The sequence below is a fragment of the Ictidomys tridecemlineatus genome, chromosome X, assembly GCF_052094955.1.
Source record: "Ictidomys tridecemlineatus isolate mIctTri1 chromosome X, mIctTri1.hap1, whole genome shotgun sequence".
Taxonomy (NCBI): Eukaryota; Metazoa; Chordata; class Mammalia; order Rodentia; family Sciuridae; genus Ictidomys; species Ictidomys tridecemlineatus.
In genome coordinates this window covers 7,314,214-7,341,637 of record NC_135493.1, presented here as the reverse complement: position 1 = coordinate 7,341,637, position 27,424 = coordinate 7,314,214, and the positions used below count along the sequence as shown (strand labels likewise).

General features: G+C 34.7%; 1 pseudogene; it reads right to left on the bottom strand.

Annotated features, from left to right (window-relative positions):
- Positions 1-10,753: 10,753 nt before the first annotated feature.
- The window catches only part of LOC110598127 (tRNA pseudouridine(38/39) synthase-like), a 73,918-nt pseudogene continuing 57,247 nt past the window's right edge, over positions 10,754-27,424 (bottom strand).

Below are 27,424 nucleotides of genomic sequence, written 5' to 3'. Positions count from 1 at the left end.
AGAATAATTATAACAACATTGTAATAAAAGTTATATGAATGTGATTTCTTTCTCAAGGAATCTTACTGTACTGCACTTGCTCTTGTTATGGTGATGCAGGATGATATAATGCTTTTGTGATGAGAAGTGAGGAATGACAAGGGCATTTTATGTAGTGTCAGGCTGTTATTAAAGGTGGATCATCTGCAATGGGCAATTCTTGATCCTCAAACATCAAACCATTACAGCATGGAACAGTTAGTATATATGACTAAATATGCTGGATAAAGGGATGATTCATGTCCCATTCATGACAGAGTGGAACTGGATGAGATTTCATAAAACTACTCAGAATAGTGAGCAGTTTAAAACTTTTACTAATTGTTTATTTCTGGAATTTCCCATTAAATACTTTTGGGCCACAGTTGATACAGGTAGCTGAAACATTGGAAAGCAAAACTAAGGATAAGAGTGACACTATTGCATTTTACACTAATTATTAGCAGGAGGAATTAGATTTTTTGAAGCAAAAGACACAGAATTATAGCACAACACTTGCATTTTATCTGTGAAAGGGTGTTGTTAATTCTTGTCCAGAAACTTCCCATGCTTTATTTGTATCTCTTTGTATTTGCATTTAGAATCTATTTCTGTGTAACCATTCATTCATTCATCCAAGAATTTATGAAGCTCCTATTATATGTCTACTGTTTGATAGAGAGCATAGCCAGTCACATTCTTTTCCACAACAGCTCACTGAAGGCAAATGAATTATGATTAATAATTTCCCATCTAGGGGAAGTCTCAAATGTTTTTTCTACTTTCAAAAAGTACAAATTTGGGGGGGCTTCCTCTATCCTTATTAGATCTCCAGAGATTCACATTTTTTCATAATGCTTGCAGGTGTTCTAGGGCTTTGCAGGGAAGGTTGGTTTTAGGACCATGAGATGGAGACACGACAGGTTTGTGAAGTTCACATATGTACCCTACTGGATAGTCAGTGGGCAAGGGGTTGAATGCTGACAGAACTTAGGAATTTATTAGAAATTTGGAAGATGAATAGAAAGAAATGGAAATAATTATACCAGGCAACTAGAAATCAAAAGTGAAAGGCAAAAAAGGAAACAAAGATAGAACATTTGAATGTTATATGTAATAAATGAAACTGGTATTTAGACAAAGTTCCCTGGGCAAATAGAGAATACATATTATTGTCAAGTACTCAAAGAACAGCCTCAAAAATTTACCATGTACAATTTCACAAAGGAAGCCTCAAAAAACTTGAGCCATGATCCTACAGATTGTTATTTAACAGTAAAATAATTAAAAATATATATTTTAAGGATAGCTTAAGCATCTAATATGCTTGGAAACTAACATCATATTACTAAATAATTCTTGGATTAAAGAAGAAATATTTTTAACATATTAAGATACTAATAACACTATTTAGAAATGGAAGGATTTGTAACTATAGATAATAATTTTGAGAGAAATTTAGTGCTTCAAATACTTGTATTAGAAAAAATAAGCTATGTATTCAATTTAATCAGAATAAAAGTCTACAAGTAAAGATAGAGGAAATTTAGGGGGAAATAAAGACAATGAAGAAAGTGGAATAAAAATAAAGAAAATTTCCAAAATTAAGAAATGATTACTTTAAAACTTTGAGAAGATAAAAACCCGCTGGCAAGATGTCAATGGCAAAAGGGGTAAAACTTAAACTAAGAATAAAATTGTTTGAATAAATACATTCCAATAAACCCAAATGAAAGGATCATGTTGCTGGGGGAAACAATATAAGTGGCTAAATTTTGTAAGAGAATAAACCTGAAACGGCCAATTGTTTGGAAGACTCTATTTTTTTATTGATTTTATTTTTTAAAATACATGGCAGCTGAATGTATTACAATTCTTATTACACATATAGAGCACAAGTTTTCATATCTTTGTATAAAGTATATTCACATCAATTCATTTCTTTATACATGTACTTTGTGGGGTTTTTTGCATTACAATTCTTTTTTTTTTATTGATTGTTCCAAACATTACAGAGCTCTTGATAAATCATCTTTCATACATTTGACACCATTGGGTTTTGAACTCCCATTTCTACCCCAAATACAGATTGCAGAATCACATCTGTTACATACTCACATTTTTACCTAATGGCATATTAGTGACTGTTGTAATCTGCTACCTTTCCTATCCCCTACTATTCCTCCCTCCCCTCCCCTCCCACCTTCCCTCTCTGCCTCCTCTGCTGTTGTTCAATTCTCACCCTTTTATTCCCCCTCCCCCTTGACCATCATAACCTCTTATACTTTTGTGTATCATTGAAGGTCTTCTACCATTTGCATATCCTTCTTATTACACATATATACCACAATTTTCATATCTCTGTATATAAAGTAGGTTGACACACAATTCGTGTGTTCAAATATGTACTTTGGATAATGATGCTCATCACATTCCACCATCCTTGCTAATCCCCTGCCTCCTCCTTTCCCCTTCCTCCCCTCTTCCCTATCTAGAATTCATCTATTTATCTCATGTTCCCCCCCCCTCCCTACCTCACTATGAATCAGCCTCCTTATATCAGAGAAAATATTGAGCATTTGTTTTGGGGGATTGGCCAACTTCACTTAGCATTATCTTCTCTAACGCCATCCATTACCTGCAAATGCCATGATTTTATTCTCTTTTAGTGCTGAGTAATATTCCATTGTGTATATATGACACATTTTTTTATTCATTCATCCACTGAAGGGCATCTACATTGGGTCCACTGTTTAGCTATTGTGAATTGTGCTGCTATAAACATTGATGTGGCTATGACCCTGTAGTATGCTGTTTTTAAGAGGATAAACAATCAACAAATATGTGAAAAAATGCTCATCATCTCTAGCAATCAGAAAATGCAATCAAAACTACTCTAAGATATCATTTCACTCCAGTCAGAATGAAGACTCTTCTTTATTCTAGCTTAATTTTGAACATATATAGCCCCCTTTTGGTTCCTCAGTCACTTTCCCCAGCATGTGACAGGAATTTGTTAAATTCATTCAGTCCCTTCTGATTCATTCTCCTTTCACAGATGAAAGGTGAATTCAGCTCTTTTATAATGTTAGGGGATTTGGACATTTCAGGAATAAACTATTAGCAGGTCCACTTGGGTACATATTGAAAGTCACAACCTACAGCTACCTTTAGGCTTTTCTTTTCTAGATTTCACATGTGAGAACCTCTGAGGTATTAGTAGAACTGAGAAATATTATTAATAAGAAATTATCTCATAGTTTCTGTGAGTCTAGAATCTGGGTTCAGATTGGTTGTCGTCTAGCTCTGGGTCTGTTTATAAGGGTGCATTATCCCAAGGCTCAACTGGGAAGGATCCTCTTCCTAATTAAATCAAGTAGCTGTTATTTGGATTCAGTGCTCTGCAGTTTATTTTGCTAAGGACTTAGTTCCTCCTAAGGTATTCCTTAAGATGTGGGCCTCTTTATTGAGCATTTCATAATGTTTTAATAAAAATGAGAAAGCACATGTGCAAGAGAGATTGCTACCAAGAAAGTGTTCTAGCAAAGATAAAATTGATGATGTTAATGGCATTCCATTACTTTTGTAGGATTTTAGCTATTAGAAGCAAATCTCTAGATACAGCCCATACTCATACCATTCAAGTGAACTGGATTACACAAGGGTATAAACATCAATTGGTTAAGATCACTGAGATCCTATGAGAAGCTGCATTCTAAATAAAAAAAATTGATGATTGTGTAGGGAAACAGAAAACACAATTCTGTTGGGAAGGTGAACTGATATAGTCTAGAAAACAATGTGGCAATATTTAGTAAAATTATTGCTTTGGACTGAATGTGCCTCCCAAAATTCACATGTTAATACCCTTATCATTAATGTGATGGTAATTGGAGATGGGAGATAATTAAATTTGGTCATGAGGGCTGTGTCTCAGATTAATGCCCTTATTTAAAAAGGAAGACACCTAAATCTCTCCTTCTGTATGCATCCACCAAACAAAGCATATGAAGATGTAACGCAGAAGCCAACCTTCATTAGAACCTGACTATACTGCTACCCTGAACTCATGGTTCTAGCCTTCAGAATTGTCAGTTGTTAAGTCACAGATTCTATGGTATTCTGCTATAGCAGCCTGAACTAAGAAAAATAAGTGTATCTATGACCTTGAATTTTTATTCCTGAATATATTTCAGGGAAATATATTCAGAAGTTCACAAGGAAACATGAATATGGATGTTCATTATATCATCATTTGTGGCAGTATAGAGCAAACATGGGTGTCTCTTAAATGGGGAAGTGAATGGAGGACGAAAGTTGGTGTACTATGTCAATAGGATGTTGCAACATTAGAAGCAATGAACCAGAGATATAGGTGGCAACAAAAACACAGAAACCAATTATGATACATTCAAACACACATTTAACAAGGCCATATACAAGGACAGAATTCAAATATAAAATAATAATTCTATTGTTGGAAAGGAAACTAGTGCTAGATTCTAAGAAGAAAGAAAAATTTGAATAAAAGAGAAGGAATCTTGCAAAACTCAATGATGATAATGTGACCAGACTCCAAAAATAGAATAAAAATAAGGATAAAATGCAATTTTCATCAGTGGGTAGTTAATTTTATTCCTTTTCTATAAGTTGAAGGCCTGGAAGAAAATAATTTTAAAAATTGGCAGCTTTTAATGCCAAATGCAGTAAGTATATTGATATTCATTAATAGGAATATGTCTTATTTGTAGCATTATTCACATATCTTCTGATAATTAAAGAAAAATATAAACATATTACTTTTGGATGGATTTTAGGTACATTATCCAAAATACTAACTAATGGCTAAGGGAAAGATAGCAGAATGAGTTTGTAGGAGTAGCTTTGGGGAATACTTTGGTAGAGGAAGATCTCTACCACCTGTACCACCACTATTGAACACTATATATGAATTAGGGTGGGGTGGCTCTTTCAGGTATATTAAAGAAAAGTCTCCTTTGCCCAACCAGATCATTTTTGCCTTCCTAGCATCTCCTCTCCCCTACATCCCAAAAGTGCCAAGAGTGTTGATTTGCAATATCTAAGCTATAGCAAGGTTTCCCTAGCAACCTCCATAGCCTCTTCAGAGGTAGTGCTTTGTGAGGTCTAACCTCCTCCTTAGTCCTCATTGGCTGGGGAGTAACTTGCTGGCCAATCAAGGCTGAAGGGTGTGGCCCTTCATTGTCTTGGGAGGGCATATATGCATAGGATCCTTACAGCTCTTCAGAAGACCACTGCGAGGCTTCAGTATGGCTAAGGCAACCAAGAAATCACAGAAGCCTAATGCAGATATGGCCCAGTCAACATCATCGATGAAAGAAAGAAAGAATATGAAGACTTCCTATCATCACTCCAGATGCAGAAGAGGCAGCAAGGTAAGATAACCCAACCCAAGCTTCTCCTTTCTGCATTGATTCCCCACCACCTAAGACTCCTATTTATTTTTCATCTGGCACAAACCCCTACTTCACATGTATATCCCATCTTCTTTTCCCAAACCAATGCCCTTATGGCCTCTCTGTTGTCCTTACAGATACTAAAGTCCACCAATAAGGGTAAAAAAACACTTCAAAATAATTCAAGCAAAAGAGACTCAGAAAAGCCTTCCACATCTCTGAAAAAATCTAAGAAAACTAAAGGAACAATACTCTTTGGTCATTATCATCGGCTAAATGAAAAACTGAATAGAGAGCCAGAAATGGAAAAGACCCCAGAAACCTCCAGCATTTCAAGTGATGACCTGGACAGCCAGTAATTGAGTGGGGCCAGAGACCTCAGAATAATCTTCAGAGTGTCCAGAGGTCTGGCAGCTAAGAAATGGCTAAATTTTACAACAGGTTACTAACATTAATGGTGGTGAAAATAAAATCAATCTGATGTGAAAAGATGTGTATCTCTGTGAGCCTCTGATGCTGGAGTGGGAACAAATAAAAGGTAGAATTAGGTGTTTGAGAAGGGAGAGATGTGGGGTCTGTGGAGTTGGAGTTCAAACAGATAAATTGTTTTCAAAGTGAGGACTGAGGACTGAAGACAAACTTCCTCTTTATACGTGATCCCACAGGCAAGGCGAAAAAGACTTCATGTATACAAGACTTTAGTATGTAGATTTCCAGAAACTGTATAAGGTGAGGCATGTGAGTGGCAGTATCTCAAAAAATATACAAGGAGTCACCTGAGGAACACTGACCTCATAGTGGTGTTTGTTACTCCATACCCTATTATGTAAGCAACTAATGGCTCTCAGAAGGGCTAAAGAACTCACTCTATTAGAAATTGCCATAGCATCCCTAGGAAAGTAATGGTGATTGAAAGCACAAATCCAGAACCAATCAGCCCACTTAAGAAATTTGGGGTAGAGTAAGCCATTGGGAGTGGTCTGCCTCATGTGCTGGCAAGAAAATGGAGCATTCATTGTTCATGGAGAAGTTTTAAGCAACATGGCTCCTCCTACAAGTATCTTTAAGCTTTATCTTTTTCAAAGTTGTTTTCATCCATGAAAAGAGTTTCATGCTTAATTTATGGAACTATAATTGAAGCACAAGAACCTTTACATGATTAAAAAGTTTGTATGTGGGCTGGGGTTGTGGCTCAGTGGTAGAGCACTTGTCTGGCATCTGTGAGGCACTGGGTTTGATCCTCAGCATCACATAATAATTAAATAAAATAAAGGTATTGGGTCCGCCTACAACTATTTTTTTTAAAGTTCGTATGTTTTATCATACATACACACTAATCACAATTATAAGAGTGAATATACCCATTTGTAAGTGAATATATCCATCATTCCTTAAAATTTCCACATGCTGTTAGTCCCTTTTGTGATAGTAAAATACCTGAGGATGGGTACTTTATTTTTTAAAAAAAGATTTCACAATTTTGGAAGCTGAAAGTCTGAGATTGGGCAGCCTCACCTAGTTGGCCTCTGGTGAGGGCCTTTCTGCTACGTCATAACATGGGCTGATGGCATGTGTATATATGTGAGAGGTAAATCACATGGAAAGAGAGAAACAGAGTAGGAAAGGGTCAAAATTTCTCCTTTATAACATCTCTGCTCTCATGGAAACAAATTCAGTCCCATGAAACTGTAAGCAATCAGCATAATGAACATTAGTATCTTCAGAGGGGTGATTATTAGAGGGATGATCATCTCCCACTAGGCCCCACTTCTTAAAGTTGTTTTCCAACCTTTCAATACCAAATATACTGGGGACCAAACCATATTCAAACTACAGCATGCTTCTTGGCAATATCTCCCTCCTACCCCTCCCTGTACCCCCATCTCCAGGTAACTACTGTCTTGCTTTGGCCACTATCAGTTTCCATTTTCTAGAGGTTTATAAAAATGGAGTCATAAAATATATACTCTTTTTTTCATCTAGCCTCTTAGAAAATTCTTCTCACCCCTCAAAAATCTTTTATTGTTTTAATTTCTAAAAGATGCCTGCAGTCAGTAAGTTTTTCTAAGTTATAGTTGGACTCAAAGCCTTTATTTTATTTATTGATTTTTATGTGGTGTGGAGTATTGAATTTAGTGCCTCACATGTGCTAGGCAAGTGCTCTATCACTGAGCCACAACCCCAGCCCTACCAATAAGTTTTAAATGTGTATATATAAGGTACAAAAAGGACATTTTTAGCACTTGTCCCTTAATTATCAGATATATTATATGAAGGAATTAATGTGGAGAAATTCTTGTTATACTATTAACCTTAGATATCATGTAATTAAGTTACTGCTTTCCTTTCTAAAGTAAGTTCCTCAGGATCTAGTATGGCTTGCAGTGCATTTCAGGCCACTATTCTGTGGTTTTGTATGACACATGTATTCTAGCACTTAAACAGCTGTTTCTAAATAAACATTGATAGCACGGTGATTTTAATATAAAAGAAATTAATTTCTTATGTGCTGTCATTTCATGTAAGAGTTTATTTGTGTTCATGCTTAAATCAGTAAATCAAAGTGCAAATGAGAGTTTAAGTTTTTACGTGATTTATGCATGTACTTTGCTGAAGTTGAATTATATCTTTAAAAGTAAATTTATTCTTGTTTAATTGTTCAACGTTTATTTTTAAACCACAGAACAATTAAAAAATATTAAATGTAACACCAGATGGATGATTTATTAGTTGACTAGATTGTACCTTTTGCAGACATTTAGTTTTATTAAAATCCTCTTGTATTTTTTATTGTTTAAATGAATATACAATGGTCAATAAAAGGGATTTATGCCAGGTTGCTTTTCTATCCATTATTACTTCTTGTTTAAATTCATGATTATTATTCTTCTATTGAAGAGTAAGCATTAAAAAACATTGGCCACTTACAGTTGAATATGTCATTTATGCCAATGGTTAACAATATTTTTCATCATATTTTGCTCCTAGGATATTATAGTTTTGTTTTTATTTTGAACATCTTTATTCAGATATAATTGACATGTAATAAATTACATGTAATAAATTACACATAAAATAATTTCCTCAAACCACTTCCCCAAGCCCTGTCCATTGCCATACAACCACTGATCAGCTTTCTGGATCTGTAGATTAGTTTATATTTTCTAGAGTTTTATATAAATGGAATCACAATTTGTACTTTTGTATGGTTCTTTCACTCAGTTTAATTATTTTGAGAGTCATCAATATTATGGAGTACATCTATATTACAAGATTTGCATATATTATGATTTTAAGTAGCATTAAATTGAATCTCCACCAATTAGTTATCTTATTCCTTTCACTCAAGTTGCCACAATGGTTATGTTTTCCACAAATATATTACTTTTTCATTAGGAAGTTGATATTGTGACACAATTCATTTAACTTACTAATATTTCACCAGGTTTACATTAACAAATTTTTATATGTATTTGTGTTTGGTTCTGTGGAATTTTCTCATGTGTAGCATTTTCTGTAACTACTACTATAGTCAATATGCAGAAAAGTTCCATCCAAGGAACCCTTATGCTACATATATATAACCATAGTCACCTCTAGTCACTTCTCCACCCCTGAAATCAAGTAATTTATGATTTTTTCATTAGAAAAAAATGTTACATAAATGGAATAACTCAGTTTGCAACCATTTTGTATCTTTTTTCACTCAGAATAAATTTTCTGTGATCTAATCAATTTGTGTGTAATAATAGTTTTTTGTTTGCTTCAATCATTCATTGATTAATTCATTAATTTATTAAAGAACACTATAGTAGCCACAATTCTCTAGAAAAACAAAACAAAAGTATAAAGTTAGGTTGATAGATAGATGATAGATAATCAGTCAAACAAGAAGGGAGGCAGAAATAATAAGAGAAATATTAAAGGAATTGACTTAGGCAGCTATAAGCACTAAGATGTCCTAAAATAGGCTATTTGAAAGCTGTAGACCCTGGGATGCTAGTATCATCGCTCAGTCTAAGTTTGAAAATTTCAGAACCAGAGATGTCAAAGGTATCATTAATTCTCAGTGTGAAACTTAAGGCCTATCAACCCTGAGGGTGCTAGTATTAGTCCTAGAGTCCCAAAGCCAAAAGTCTGGAGTACTGATGTTGAAGGTCAGGAGAAGAAGTGCTGCTATTCTAGAAAAGATATGGAAATCCTTTTCTCTCCTTTTTTACACAAAGGGAGCACAACTTTTCATTTCTCTGGTTTTACATGATGGAGATTAATTGCACAAACATAACCATACATAGGAATAATAACGTCCCTCTCATTCTATTCAAGGACCTAGCCAGTAGAATGGTGCCCACCTACATTAATGGCTGATTTTCTTCACTCAGTTAACTAACATGTCAATCTCCTCTAGAAACGTGTCCATAGACACACACAGAAGTAATTCCCAGGTTTCTAAGTATTCATTAACCCAAACAAGTTGACACATAAATTAATTATCAAAGACATCTTTGTTGTTTCTAATTTTAGAAGATTAAAATAAAGATGATATGGCATTCCTGTATAAATTTTGAGTGTGAATGTGATCTTCCAACTTTCTGGAATAATACCCAATAATACAATTGTTAGGTCATCTGATAAATGTATTGTTCAGTTGTGTGAGAAACTTTCATATAACTTTCCAGTTGGTTGTACCATTTTAAATTCCCACCAGCAATCTACAAGGGATATAATTTCTCTGCATTCTCACTAGAATTTAGTGCTATCACTTTATATTTAAGTTATTCTGGTGCATGTGTAATGATATACAATTAGCATTTTGATTTGAATTTCTCCTATGGTTGATATAGTTGAACATGTTTTTATATGCTTGTTTTCCATCTACAAATCCCCTTTGTAAAAATTTCCATTCATATTTCTAGCCCATTTCTCTTTTTTTCTCATTGTAGACACTTTCACAGTAAGACTTGGATAAATTTGAAGACAAAATCACAAGTTTCCAGGTGTACATAAATACATAACCATTTTATAATTGCTTTTTCTTTCTTCCATCCCTTGATCCTATTGGAAAGGCATAAGAAAATGAATCATTTCTTGTTTAATCCAGAATTTCCTTAATTGGATTTTAGGATCTCTGTTTTAAAGAGCAGATTATCTGATTTTTTAAGACTTCTTACAATTTTTTTTGTATTTTTTTTTCTACCCACATACCACTAACTGGTATTTTCTCCTAGATCCTGGTGAATTTTCTATTGTTAAATAATACTTTAAACATTTGTATTAACAAAGGATTGCTATATGTTTCTTCATATAACATTTTCTTCCTCTAGTGTGTTATAATCCTTTTTTGGCTTTATTTCTTCTTCAAAAAATAAACATGGGTGCTCAATGTCGCTCCTATGTAAAAAATGCTGGATCTGGGATTCTAATATTTGGCTTTTGGAATGTACCATTAAGGGCTTACATGTAGATTTTGTGGCTGTGGTCTGCTTTAAGATAGAATACTTAACAATTCTCCATTCTATCACTGCATCCATCTTTGCCCCTATAATATATGCATTCAGTCATTTCAATGATACTCGATCACAGGAGAACCATCTCCAAACTATGTAAAATCACCTCCTCCATAACCTTGTTATAACACTGGTTTTGGTAAAGAATTTATCCTTAGAGTTTTCTTCCATACCTATTCCAAAGGGTTCTGCAACACACATCAGTCTTGGTACCATACTAAACAATATATGAATATTAACAATATGATTAGCCTGTATTGGTGTACATGGGTAATTTAAACCTTTGAATTCCTTTGTCAGATTTACTTGATATTTTCAAAAATCAAAACTAGAGGAAATTCTACAGACATTATATACTGAACTGCTTAGGGATTTTTTCTCTGTGTTCAGCAGTTCATCAAAAATCTCTGGTTTCAACATTCCTTGGAAAAATCAGTCAGAGGATAGCTATCATACTTGATGATTAAGGAATTCCTAGACAATCACTTCAAACTGAAATAACCACAAACAGTCCTGCCATCTCTCGCCACTCAGGCTCTTTACGTGAGCAGAGAATCATCCTCTGAAATCTAATCCCTCTCTTGATTATTATATCTTTATTACACAAGTTCCTAGAATCATATGCCAACATACTTCAAGATTTTTTGTCTATACATTTGCAAAGATAAATTATGATGTGTGTTAGATGTTCTTTGTGTTTGCTTTTTAATTTGGACTTCTCTCTAGTTCCTGAATCTACAGGTTTGGGTCTTTCTGTATATGTAATTAGATTTATGTTATTATTTCCTTAAATACTTTTTCAGTCTGACTTTTTCTTTAATTTTCTTCTGAGCAAGTGATGATATGGAAGTTAACTTGTTATTGTTAGATGCAGGACAGGCTGAGTAAGTTGTCTGCAGAGCATGCCAAACAAAGTTAGCTGCAGGGTGACCTGGCCTCTCAAACCCTCTGTCTGGTTCTTTATCAACTATTTGCTTCAAGCCCAAAGGCCCAAGCCCCCGCTCAAGGCTAAACACTCAACCCCCTGCTCAAGGCTGAACACGTAACTCACCTTGTGCCAACAAGGCAGCTTGCAGACCCAGAGACCTCAGTAGATTTGGGCCATAAAAACTCCCTTCTGCAGGGCCCCCCCCCCTCTCTCTCTCTCTCTCTTTCTTTTCTCCTCTGTTGCACTGGGTGTTGTGGTCACTTTTCTTTCAGTTATTATTACATAGGTTGCTAAGATTTATTTTTAATTAATTTATTTTTCTGTTCAGATTGGGGAAACCCTATTGATCTTTCCTCAAGTTTATTGGTTCTTATCTTCTTCACTATGTAAAGCTCATTAATCCAGTTTTCTTTTATTCTACAGTCTTCTAGTTCTATAATTTACATTTCAGTTATATAATCTATTTGTTGTTGATTTTTTAAAAAGAAAATTAACAATTGCTGTTTATTGTATTTTTGTGATTGGTGATTTAAAATTTGTGTCAGTTTTCTTACGATTCATCTTATTATTGCAGGGGCCCTACCCATACCACCCTGATCAAATTAGTGTCTGACTTATTGCACACAGGTGGGGTGGAGGCTCAGCTCTCTACTCAGCTCTGCTGATACTTATCTTCTCAGCAAAAATAAAAATGAAGCACCAATTAACACCATCACCTTGTCTCCAAGTAAGAGTATAGATCCCCACTACATCTTATTGTTCTCAGGGAGAAGTAAGGAGATAGGGATTACTCATACTGTTTTGAGGCTACTTGGTAAGAGTGTAAACTCAGATCCTGTTTGGGATCAGCTGATACCAGGGGAAGGGATACTTGTAGAACAAACCAACCCTATCTCTTAACACCTCGTTCTGCTTGGTTAATTCTGGACAGGTGTAGCAATTTGCCTGTCTAATGGATCATACTCATTTCAGGGGTACTTAGAAAGTGAAACACTAACAAGTCCTGATTTGAACTTCTTCATAAATCTCATAGATAGCTGGGTAGTAGAAGCTCAGCTATCTGTTAAGACCCCCTGACACCAAATAGTGAGGGTAAGGTACAGTGGTGAATAATTCTACTCTCACTACATTTCCTTGCTGCCATATGGGTTTAAAAGAACAGGGTGCCTTTAAATGCTATTGATGATGCTGATATTTCCCCTTGGCAAGTCAAGATCAGCGCTCCACTCACTGGGGGAAGTGTAGTGTCACCTACCTCCATCAACTACTTTTGCCAACCAGGAGACCAAAGATAAGCTCCTCAAGAATTTTGGTGATGCCTAGCAAGACAAATAACTACTGTTTCCATGAGATCCAGGGGTAAGTGCAGGATGGGTTTTCTTTTTGGTCCTACAAACTATGCATATTTGTGGATATTTTGGAGGAAACTATTCCATTGATGTTTGTTGGAAATACATTTCTGCTGTCTTGGGTCCTTCTTTCTCTGGCAAACAGGCTTTACTTAGAGATATTTTTGTCTGTGCCTATTGGTGGTTCTACATTGAAAATTTCTGCAGCATCCTTTCTAACATATTTAAACGCCAACAAGAAAACCCATGGAACTAACTTCCATCTAGTTACCCAATTCCTGTGTCCCTATGTGTTCTGCCTTCTTTCTACAGTTAAAAATCCTCTTATGTTTTTTGAGTTATGCCCAAGGTTTCTTAATTTTAAGATGGAAACAGTTCTGTTGCTGCCAGCAGTGTGAAGAAAGCAGTAGGTAGGGTGCCCAGAATTGATTTAGCCATGGGTCAGAGATGCCCCAGAACCTTTCCCCTCAGCCACAAGAGGGCACATTGCGACTCAGGGTACCAGGGAACTATCAGAGCAGCCCATGATCATGCCAGAGGTGGATGGAGCAAAGTCTTTGTGGAGGCACTAGAGTAAAAATATTGTAATCATTTTATATTTAATATTAGGTTTTTATTTCACTTGTATTTTATTTTACTGGTATTATCTTCTGTATTGATTGTTTTGGTCCAACCCCCATTATTTGTTATCATAAACTTTAATCCAATCTTATATCTAATCTTATATTGTTTTTTAAATGGGACATATCTATTTTTCTTTTTATTTTAATACTTTATACTATTTTTTTCTTTTCTCACTTTTCCTTCTTCTGCATTTCTTCTATTCCCTCCCTTTGCTTCTTTTCCTATTGTCAGGTCCTATATATTTGTAATATTAATTTTAATTTTTAACATGGACTCTTTCTATTTATTCTGAACTATTGCTCCCCTTTGCCATTTTTGGATTAGTGGCCTAGTAGAGAATATTTTCAATAAGGTGTTACGTCTCACTAGTAAATAGTCTGCTCTCAGGCAGTCACAGTTACTGGTGATCATTATCTCTTCAAAACAGCTGGTAGCACTTTAAACATATTGTGTACTCTGACACTGAGTCAAACTGTATTATATATTTATTATGAGCTTTTGGTAGGAAATAGATTCCACATCATTTTCTAGTAAGAGGAGAATTCTAAAGGATTGTTATATAATTCTGCAGCCTTTATTGACCTTGCCTTCCTTCTAGAAATAAAGGGATTTTCTTCATCTTTCCTTTTTCTAGTAACAGTTGGCCTTTACCTGTGCTCTAGGAGTGATAACATTTGCTGCTCTTTCAGGAATTGAAGGCTTTTGACAGAAATGATAATTTTCAAATCTTTTATGCACCAGCAAAGAAAGCTGTCTCTGGGTTCCTGCCCTGCTTCTAGTTTTTTTCTTGAGCAAATTTGGAGGACCATAGAAAGGAACCTGCAAGCTGATGTTAATTCATCTTGTGTCTGTTTCTCCAGGGGCTTTGTTACTGTCACAACAACATACACTTGGACATTAACAATTGGTTCAAAGTGTTACTGATTCCTTATTACCCACTCATGTGAAAGTTTTATACTTCTCTGGTGCTCTGTCTTAGGTGAAAGAGTTTGTGTATTCCATCTCTCCTTGGAGAAGGATAGGTACCCTGATGGCCCTGTAACCTCAGGTCTCTAATGGGCTACAAGAAAAATTATAATTTTGTACTTTATTTGGATTTTTCTCTTCATTATGGAGTAAATGTGCTCATTCAATTTCCCACATCTTGAACAGAAGCAGAACATAGAGCAATGCTTTTAACCACTATATCCTACTGCATCCCAAGATACTATTTTTATTTTTTCAGGAATGTGTTTAGGTGAGGAGTTCCAACAGAAAAAAATAAGTTCACTAAGGCCAAATATCTAGAAGTAACACAGAGGACTTGAAAACTTTTTTTCTACAAATCTCCAACCAAATCTACCTGATTGTTAAGTTCCTGGCATTTAAAATAAACCAAGTTCTTCTTCACTTTTTTTTCTTTATTGTTCTGTAATTTTCATTGTAGAAATTAAAGAAGACCTTAGAATATGGAAATATGTCCCATGTTCTTGGATAGTCAGAATTAATATTGACAAAATGGCCACACTATCAAAAGTGCTATACAGAATTATTATAATTTCTATTAATTCCAATGACATTCCTCATAGAAATAGAAAGATCAGTCATGAAATTCATTTGGAAAAATAAAAGGCCCGGAATAGACAAAGCAATCCTTAGGAGAAAAGTGATATGGAGGCATCACAATACCAGACCTTAAATTATAATATAGAATTATAGTAATAAAATGACATGGTATTGGCACCAAAATAGACATGTAGACCAATGGTACAGAATAGAGAACACAGAGACAAACTCACATAAATACAGTTATCTCATATTAGACAAAAGTGCCAAAAGCATACATTGGAGAAAAGATAGCCTCTTCAACAAATGGTGTTTGGAGAACTGGAAACCATATGCAACAACATGAAACTAAATCCTTAGATCTCTCACCATGTACAAAACTCAACTCAAAGTGGATCAAGGACCTAGGCATTAGATCAGAGACTTGAAGCCTACTAGAGGTAAATGTAAACTCAGCTCTTCATCATGTCATAAAATCAAGAATCAATAAATGGGATAGTATCAAACTAAAAAGCATCTTCACAGCAAAGGAAATAGTCAATAACATAAGGAGAGAACCTACAGAGTGGGAAAAGTCTTTACCACATGCACCTCAGAGAGAGCATTAATCTCCAGGATAGATATCTATCTATCTATCTATCTATCTATCTATCTATCTATCTACACACACACACACACACACACACACACACAGTCAAAAAACTTAATGCCAAACAAATCAGAAAACCCAATCAATAAATGGGCAAAGGAACTGCACAGGCATCTCACAGAGCAAAAAATAGAATGCTGAAAAAAAATATATAAAAAGATGTTCAACATCTTTAGCAATTAGAGAAATTATAAATTAAAAAGTACACTGAAATTCCATCTCCATTCAGAATGGCAACTATCAAGAATACAAGTAACACGGGGCATGGCAGTCAGTGCATGCCTGTAATCCCAGTGGCTCAGGAAGCTGAGGCAGGGGGATTGCAAGTTCAAAGCCAGCCTCAACAAAAGTGAAGTACTAAGAAACTTGGTGAGACCCTGTCACTAAGTAAAATACAAAATAGGGCTGGGAATGTGATTCAGTGGTCGAGTGCCCTTGAGTTCAATCCTTGGTACCAAAAAAAAAAAAAGAAAAGAAAAGAATACGAGTAACAATAAATGTTGGCAAGGATGTGGGGGGAAAAAGGTACTTCCTTACACATTGCTGGTATGACTGCAAATTGGTGCAAGCAGTATGGAGATTCCTCAGAAAACTTGGAATGGAACAACCATTTGACCCAGTTATGTCACCCCTTGGTATATACCCAAATCATTTAAAAACAGCATAACTTCAGTAATAGAGCCACATCAATGTTTATAGCAGCTCAGTTCAAAACAGCTATGCTATCAAATCAATCTAGGTGCCTTTCAACAGATAAATGGATAAAGAAAATGTTATAAATATATACTTGATGGAATATTACTCAACTATAAGGGGTAATGAGTTTATAGCATTTGCAGGTAAATGAATGGAAGTGGAGACTGTCATGCTAAGTGAAATAAGCCAATCCCCCCGAAAAAATAAATATTGAATGTTCTCTCTGATATGTGAATGCTAACTCACAATAAGAATGGTGGAGGGGAGAACAGAAGCTCATTGGATTAGACAAAGTCAAATGAAGGGAAGGGAGGGATGATGGGCATAGGAAAGAGTAGAATGAATCAGACTTAAGTTTACTATGTTCATATGTGAATACACCACCAGTAAAAATCCACAACATGTAAAACACCACAAGAATGGAATCCTAATTAGAATAAATTATACTCCGTGTATGTACAATGTGTCAAAGTACACTCTACTGTCATGTATATCTAAAAAGAACAAATAAAAAAGTAATAAAAAATAAAAAAGATAAATGATAAAATTAACCAAGATGCTTCCCTCATATTTTATCAACCATTAAATGTACATTTTAATGTTTGGCGGCAAATCATGTCTAGTAATCTCAGTAGAAGACAAGATTACATGCTTGAATGTAATTGTGCACTACTAGTGGTAATATCAGTATGACTGTAAAGTCCTTAATAGTGTCACACTTGGTTTGAAATTGCCACTTTAGATACCGGTGGGTGTACTGGTAACTGTGAGCTACTAGTGCTGTCATTATTGTTGCCTATAATATCCCAAGAAGATGACACTTGTCACTAGCTACTATGGCTAGAGTTTCCTCTGGTGGAAAGTGTCTGGTAAATAAAGTTCCAGTCAACTGATATTATTGGCATATATATGCCTGGGAACTACCACCAAATGCAAAAGACTAGAGCTGGCATATTTAATAAATTAAGTAGGGCAACCATCTTAAAAAGCAATAGAAATGAGGAAGTCTCTTTGCCTCATTTCTGCCATAAGATTATATTCACTACAGGGCTATTATGGGATGAGATGGAAGAGTTGCTTGGCCTGCCTAGATAAGAAAAGCCTCAATCATTTAGCAAAAATATATTCATTAATTTCAAAGTATCAAGCACTCTCCTGGGTGCTGGAAAAAATACACTATGCAAATATCTACGAAATAGTATCCTAATTATGGGCTGGGGCTATAGCTCAGTGGTAGAGAGCTTGCTTACCATGTGTGAGGCACTGGGTTCAATTCCCAAGCACCAAACAAAAATAAACAAATAAAATAAAGGTATTGCATCCATATACAACTAAAAAAATCTTTAAAAAAATAAAAAATTGTCATTATATCCATCTCCCAGATTTGTGGTAACTCTTCCCTAAGTCTTTGGACCAATCATATGCCTTCAATTTCCTTTATTCAACTGAATCAGATTTTTTTCTGATTTTATTTATTTATTATTTTTGAAGCAGGATTTTCAGAAGTAGAAGAGAACATAGTAACTACATAAATATGTGTCAGTACATAAAAACTTGAAAAAATTGAGAAGTTCCACTTTATATTCCAAATATTGTCACATTTCTAAGGACAGAAACAACTAATCTCCATCATTATCAATAATTTTATTTCCTTCCTAATTTCTGATGGAATGTTTTATATAATAATGTTTAATGTTATATATAAATAATTATATTTTCCTAAACTGGCAATTTCAATTATTCTTTTGATGTGCCAATGCTTGGATTCATTTCAGTTTATATCATCAATCTAATAATTTGTTGTTCAACTTGATACTTCATTCCTCATAGTGCCTTTTATTTTGCTTACATTGTTAACGTTTCGAATTTCAGCTCCAGCTTATTTGTTTTTATTCATTCTTCTTTAATGATGAAACTTAGTTGGACTATGGGTTTTCTCATATTTACAATTTGACCTTCCTTCCAATAAAACATTAATATTCATTAAGTGCTTATTATGTGGTGCTTGTGTAAGTAATTCATATACATTTATTTAGTCCTCCCAAAAAATCTTATATGATAGAAAACTGCAGCACAGAATTATTACATGTATTTACATTTTTATCCAAGGTCACACAAGTAGTAGGGGGCAGAGTTAAGATTGTAAATCATTCTTGAGATGCTGTAGGACACCATAATTTAAAAAAAAAAACAGTAGAGCACTTTCTGTGTTTCCCTTTGTCTCATAAAAATTCTGACTCTTGTTGTCTAATTATGTTGGTATGGTGTATACATCAAGATAAATAGCAACATAAAATCTTCTATACTTTTTATAAAATCATTGCATGATTCAATTCAAATTCAAAAGTCATATTAATAGGAAGTTATTTTAAAAATGTGAGATTATCAGTTTCAAAACTAACAGTATTAGTTTCAGTTTGGTTATGCATGCATATTTTTGTATTATGATCTATATACTACTACTTATTGGCATGTATACTAAGGAAACATTTTTTAATACTTTTTAGTTGTCAATGAACCTTTTATTTTATTTATTTATATGCAGTACTGAGAATCAAACCCAGTAGCCTCACAAATGCCAGGCCCTGGGAAACATATTTTTTGCCACAGAATAACTACTTTTGCAAGAGTATTATAAGTAATTCTGTTTTGGAAATCCTAAGTTTAATAAAAAATAGTGAAATATTGAGTTTTAAAGCATTCATTTATTTTTACTACTTACTTCAGACTACATAACTCCTAAACCTTTATTATGGTCTGATCTGGAATGCCCGCCAAGTTTTATGTGTTGAAGGCTTGGCCCCCAATGCAGCAATGCTCAGAGGTGGAACTTATGAAATGATTGGATTGTGAGGTTCTGATATCACCAATAGTTTAATCCATTTGATAAATTTATAAGTTGAATGCACTGTTGGGATTTGGTGGAAACTAAGGACTTGATTGGAGGAAGAGGATCACTGGGAGTTTGCCCTGGGAGGTTTGTTTCCAGCTCCTCCTCTCTCTCTCTCTCTCTCTCTCTCTCTCTCTCTCTCTCTCTCTCTCTCTCTCTCTCTCTCTCTCTCTCTCTGTACTTCTTGGCTGCCATGAGTTCAGAGTCTTTTCTCCACCAGGTACTACTGCCATGGTGCTCTGAGTTGGAGCCAGGCAACTGTGGAATGAGAGCTCTGCAACCATAAGCCAAAATAAATCTACCTTCTACTAAATTCTTTTTCTCAGGTATTTCTCACAGAGGCAAAAAGCTAATACAACATTCAATGCATACACTTTGGCTTTAGGTGGCTTTACACAGCCTCTCCAAATTTTTCTAGTAGGTACTCCTATATATCTTGAATGAATATTTAACTTAATTTCCAAAAAAAAACCTGTCATGATTACAGATAAAATGATATTTCTAGTCTTAAAATAGTTTGGACATGTGGCCACTTGAAATGAACTTCCTATCAAATCTCCATTTTTGGAGAATTCTGTAACTAATGATATTTATATATCTATCATATGCTATTTAAAAATCAACTACTTTCCAAAATAACTAAGTGAAAATTTTTCTGACCAATATCCAAACACTTTCTCTGTGCAGATAAAATGGTACCTACATTTGAATATATGTGTGTGTGTGTGTGTGTGTGCACTCATACATAAACCAGTTCACCTGGGACATAAACCAGTTCACCTGGGATTCTGTTTAATACTCAGTACAACTTAATACAAACCCAACAAATATTAGATTAGCACTTATTTTCATATGTGTATGTCAAAATATGTTGAAGTTCAACACAGTTATAATTTGTTAGACATTAATTGATATTAATTTGTATCCTTTTTATAAATTAAGTTATATTTATTTTTATATATATTTGGAATGATTCCAAATATATATGAGAGTCTACTATAAACAGAAAATTTGGGGGAAGCTGGGTAAAACCAGCTAAAGCCAAACACAGGTATAGTTTTTAGTGAATCATTTTTTAAGGGGCTTATGTTTGTGTACCATGAAAAGAGGAATGTGAATATTCTGTGTCTTTTTAGGATATTATGGCTGAAGACAACTTTTCTGCCACTATTGCTATTCAAAAAGTTTATCTTCCCATGTACTGCCAAAAAACTATACATAGTATCATCTTAAAAATCAGAAATTACAAGAATATTTTCAATGAAGACTGACTCCAACCACATAAAATGTGTTCCCTTTGTGCTGTTTCAGAAAGTCCCTCTGACACTATTTAAAAATATATCTACTAACCCTCTTGTCTTTACCATTATTTCACTATTTACTTTATTCCAAGCCAATATTGAACTGAAATTAAAAATGAGTGTACTCAAAATAGTTCCTTTGCTTATCCTCTTTTTAATACCAGAGAGTGGACAGAACTAAAACATCAATCAATGCAAAGTCAATAACACTTGGAAGAAAATGTTCTGTTTCTTCCTTAATCGTCCTTCTTCTAGTTGATTCTTGAACAAAGTCTGACTTTGAGGACAATGATGTGACCTTAACTTTGACTTTATTTTGAATGAAATTCAAAATTCTGTACATTTGGTATGTCAGCTACCACTGTTTGAAAATGTAATTATGAAAATAAGGTCCAAGTTATTTTCCAAAACTAAGCAAATGGAGACTGTGTTTTGGCTCAGACCAATGCAATTGCTTCTCAAAACTTCAAACGATAAGTAGTATATTTAGCCATGGAAAACTGCTGCAAATCAGTTACCCAATTTTATGTGTTATGACCTGTTTCTTTCTGGCATGCATATGGTCTTGTTCATACCCCAAACATTTTCAGTTGATAGAAGTTCCGTGCATCTTATAGTAATTTTTTTCTGACAGAATATTATTCAGAATTTATTATGAATAAAGCTATAGCACTTTGCTCTATAAATATTCTGTTATTCAAAAAATGTTCCCTTTGGATTGGGGTTGTAGCTCAGTGGTAGAGCACTTGCCCAGCATGGATAGGCACTGAGTTCCATCCTCAGCACCACATATAAATGAATAAAATAAAGGTTCATCAACAGCTAAAAAAATATTTTAAAAATGTTCCCTTTGTTTTTGAACAAATTCTGACTTTTCCATGTTCAATATTCATACTCAAAAGTTACTGTGAATAAGCTTAGCATTCTGTGTTAATCCTGGCTTCTAGTGGATACTGGCCTTGAGCTCTGCACTCTGCAGAAATAGGCTTGATATTAGAGATATCAAGACACTAAGGTTAAAGGAGAGGAGAGAAGGAGGGGATAGAGAAATGTGATTTTATTTTATTTTATAATGTGAGTTCTATTTTTATTTATTACATAAGTAATATGTCCACTGAAGAAAAATTATAAAATATAGACAAGCAAAAAAAAGGAAATTAAAATTACTAATAATCATACCACTATGTAGAAACCACTATAAATATTTTGGTACATATTTTTTCAATTTGTGTATATGTGTGTGGGGGTGAGTGTTAGAATTTACCCTTATTCACAAACACAAAAAAAATTATGTAATACTCTAAGTATTACAATATATCCTTTTTTCCATTTAGTATATCTTTCTTTGTGAATAAATTAGAGAATTTTAATTTAAAAAAAATGGTGAATCTGAAAAATAAAGTAAGTTCCTAATATGTTATTGCAAATTTCCATGAATTTGAGATTATATAAAAAATAGAAATTTACCAAAAATCTAAATTAAAATATAAGCATTCCTGCCACATGGATATTTGCTTTCTCTTTGGAATTTTAAAGCCTATTTTTGTTAATTTTTCATTTTTAAGCTGTTGTTTTCTATCACTCACAAAACTGCCTACATTAAATATTTTCAAATTTTCAAATCATCACAACATATACTTTATTTGTTGCTTTATTTTTGTGGCTCCAAGAAATGTTCTTAAAGTTAGCATAGAGAACAAAATTGGGGGAGTCAAAGGACCTATATTTGAGCTTCATGTATGCTTCTTATTAGCTGCATTTATAGGAAGAAGCTTCTTAATTCACTCAACCCTCAATTACAACATCTAGTGTTTGATTGTTAATATGATCATTAATATAGTGCTGTTAAATCTATATAGTACTATGCACAGATAAGAGATATTTGCCATCATTTTCAATGACCAGATTTTCTAAGCTAAGGAGAACATGAATAACATATCATTGTGTTTATATCTGTTTTAAAATATCAAATAAATTTACTTTTATAAAACCAAAGTTTTTGAAACAAGCTGTCATGCTACTATGGACTTCCTCTTCCAGTATGAATGAAGGGACAACAATGGAGAAGTCACAATATTGACCAGACTCGAAGTCATACTTGACACATGAAATAACTGTGTGAAACATCCTCACCAATTTATAAAGAAAGTGCTTGGGTTCCAGCATGAAAGATAAATGACTTAGTGAAACTGATGAGGAAAAGGATACAAGGCAAGGACATAACCTAGGGAGGATGATTCTATTTATATCAGTGGATTTTCCTATGCTGCCCTGGAATACCCCAATGAAGAGATGTTATCATGGTAGAATAAATGAAGCTTGGAACTGGGAGGCACTTCCTCAATTGCATTTTAAAAAATCTAGTCTTCTAATTCCATCCAGGTACTAATCTCAGAAAAGTCAGGGGTTTCATAAAACAGAAGTGACACAACCAATATAAAATTTAAATAGTAAAGTAAAACAGTATATATGTAGGAAAAGCAAGAAAGTAAATAAATATTAAAAATGTATCTATAAGGATGCTCAAGTCTCAGCACATGCATCAGAACCTCCTATATAAATGTAAGGCAAACAAAGACAAAAGTTTCTAAAATTAGATGAAAATCCTAACAATATCCTGTTTCTAAAAGGTATAGTTAAAAGTAGAACACAAAATGGTTGAAAATGATGGCATAGAAAAATCTGTGAGGAACATATAAGCCAATTTTTTTTCCATTAGAAAAAATGTATTCTTTGAGCATGGTGCAATGAAACCAAAAAGAAAAGATTCAGTAAACAAAATGGAGATCAAAGAGAGTTCATCTGATTACATTGGTTCTAGCCAGATAATCCAGGATAATCTCCCCATTTTAAGGTCAATAAGCCTTAATTAAATCTGCAAAGGCCACTTTGTCCTGTGACATGGCATTTTCATGGACGGGAAAAGAGACTGCGAAGGTCATGGGGGCCAAAATCCTGTCATGTCCATATGGGCCACCAGACTCTATATCATTGTTAGCCTTTCAAAATTTTTCATCAAAAGTTTCAGATCCTCTCTCGTTAGTGTCAGATGTTTCTGCTGTCATATTTTGTTACTTCTTTCATATCTTATATCTTAAAAATGTTTATCTTTTAATTTTATATGATCCCCTGATTTTCTTGCTTCAGAGGTAAGAATCAGGTCTTATTTTTGCAGCATCTGCAATACCCTTTTTTGTGCACCATGTCTGTTCAGTGTTTGCATGAGAGGAGCCAATGGTGCATATTAGGCTATGACATAAAGTAGAATTGTGTTCAAAAGACATTGTTACTACTTCTTAACAGAGGAAGGGATTATAGGATGTATAAGTTATTTAAACATTTAGAGTTGTCTATACTCAATCAAAACATGGGGATAATGCCAGGACAATGCCACCTCTCCCTAATTATAAATTACCTTTAATAAACAGGAAAACAGATATAGTAAGTCTTTCCTTAAATAATCATTTTGTTAATATATTCTAATTGTCAAACCATGTGCTTCTTAATGGATATATAGTGATAAACATGACAGTCTCTTTCCTTATGAAACTCATGGTCTAAGAAGGATAAATATGCATTTAAACTAGTAACTTTATGAGTTTCTTTAATGCCAAGTATATAAGCAAACTTGATTCTCTTTGAAAGTCGGTGAGCCATGTATACAAAATACTAGTGAGCTCCATGTACAGCTTGCAAACTGGCTTGGCATAGTGCCACATACCTGCAATCCCAGAACTCAGAAGACTGAGGCAGAAAGATTGCAAGTTCAAGGCCAGCCTAGGCAATATAGTGAGACCCTATATGAAAATAAGAAAAAGGGGCTGGGGATGTAGCTCAATGGGTCTCACCTGAGTATCCTGGGATCCGTCCCCTGTGCCACAAAAAATATAAATGAGAGAGAGACGGAGACAATATATTACTAGCTTTCTAGCAATATCTCTAAGGGATGCCTATATAATCTGATATATGCCAGATTGTTCTTGGGCCTATCAAGTGTTAATTTAGTGATCTTACGCTAATCTCTGGGACTCTTCAACGTAAAGAACTGGGAATATTATGGGGAAATATAGATAATTGGGACAAATACAAAGCTTCAATTTCTCTTTTTTTATACTGCTCAGTGGATTTTTATTCCTTCTGCAACACTTCCAACAAACTAAACCCTTCAAACAACCAAAATAAACTCATACTATTAAAGCCAAGAGCTTAAGTTTGAGAGAAAGTACTAGAGGATCTTGTGGACTTCCAACTCAGGTATTCTAAGCTCTACTGAAATTTTATTTAATGTGACCCTCAGGTTTATTTATTTATATTTTGAGAATCTGCTTAAGGGGCATCCTTTTGAAAAATGTTGCTGCATTTACTGAAACTATATTTACTAAAAAACTGAAGTTACAGATAAGGATCCCCAATATGTCCTTAGAATTTGTTGTCAGGAAAATAGATATTTGGTAGCTTAAATTGTTTGCATCTTTGAAAAAATGATACAATATTATTCATTGGAACCCCTTCTTGCATAGGCTATTAAGCTGACTTATCCATTTCTATTCTTTGTTTATTCCATATTATACCTTGATTTCTCTCTCTTCTTAAAATTTGTATATCTGCATATATTTGCATATGTGTTTTACTTATATTTAAAAATTCAATTTACTTTTAACTGATACAAAAAATCACAAAATAGCACATATTAATGAGTAACATGAGCCATTTTAAATTATGTATACATGTATAAAGTTTAAATAAGACCAAACATGTGTATTTCTTCAAGACACTTATTTCTATAATTTTTATATGGTAAACACTTTCAAAATTCTTCCTTCTAGATTTTTGAAATTTCCTGTCCATTATTGTTATCTATAGTCATCGTACTATACACTAGCACACCAGAGCTTCTTGCATCTCTTTAAATGTGCCTGCCAATCAAACTATGCCCAGAGTCAGTCACTGTCGGAATCACCAAGGACAGATTAGTCTCAGGTTCTTATACCTGTCTGTGGCTATCAATGCCCCCAAAGCTCTGTCAAACCCTAAGCCCAAAGACTATTGAGATCAGCACAAAACTATGATAGGACCAAGGTCACAATGCTATATGGTTTGCCTACTGATCAAGTGAATGCATGGCCTAAGAGCACTTTAACCAGCCAAAGGTAATACACTTGGGACTGGAAGGCCAATAGACTAGGGCTACATTTTCTCTTCTTGGCTCTGGGGCTATCCCAGAAGTTCCACATGCACCATTGGCCATGGGATGGGGGCCATTGGTGTTAGGCTTATTAACCATTTAACCAGCCTGGTACTTATTTCCAAGGCAAAGCCATGTCCAAACTACCTACTCTCAGGAAATGGAATACTTCCACATGTTATGGTGACCAAGGTTGGGGTCATATTGGTGAAGGCAGTTCCTTAACCACAAAGTTTGACACTAAATTGGGTTTTGCCTGAGTCTCACAGGTGCTAGGACTTGAGTATTTCTGAGGATGCATTTGGACAACTACAACTGAAGATGATGCAGATTGAACCACAAGTCTATCTCATTAGGGTGCAAATTACTCTGCCTGGTGCCAGGGCTGGTCAAGAGGTTCCATCTATGAGCACTGGCCTGGAGATAAGTGTGCTGCCTGAGATTGAGCAATGGGTAGTGTAGGCACTCCCTTGGCCACCAACCTGACAATAAAGTGGATCATACCTGAGTCTCAGAGCTGGAGGGAACTACATTATCTCAGTGGGGGTATTCCTAGCTACTCTAAGCCTGGTAATGATGCAAGTCAAGACCTGAGTCTCTTGTACTGGCATAGATATCCAACTGATGCCACTGCAGGTTTAGTAGTTTCATTGTAAGCTCTGATGTGGATATTGAAGCCTTGGTTTCTGCCTGGTGTAGAGTCTCATGGCAGGCCTGGGTCTGTCCTCCAATGCAATGTCCTATCCTAGGGTTTTGTATTCTGTTCCCAGTGGTTCCAGTGGTTCAGTAGGAGGTATGGTGGGGCTTTTCCCAGCACTAGATCTCATCATGGTTGGCCTGGTACTGAGTTATGATTACAAGGCCTGGACTTAATTCCCTGTCCCTGTCCCAAGTGGAGTAGAGAGGTTCCAGACTGCTTGAAGTTGAGAAAATAGTGAAACCAGAAAGTGTTTCCTTCCCACCTTCTATAATGTCTCTTTTCTTATTATACTAACAACAGGCAATACAATTTCTTATCTGGTACAGTTCTTGTGAAATTAGCTCAGATAATAAATAGTTGTCTAAACTGGTGTGTTTGTGGACTGGAGTTTCTTATTCAGCTGCCATCTTGACCCACCTATAACACCTTAATTCATCAACAGTTGTCTCATAATGTCAAAATTATTAAGTAGGAACTGAATGTATTTTGAGTGTTTTTTGCATGATAAATTTGTTTAAATTTGACCAAAACAGAGAAAATATAATCAGAAAATATTTCCATACTCTTCCTTAACTAACATTTCTAAAGCTTTAATAC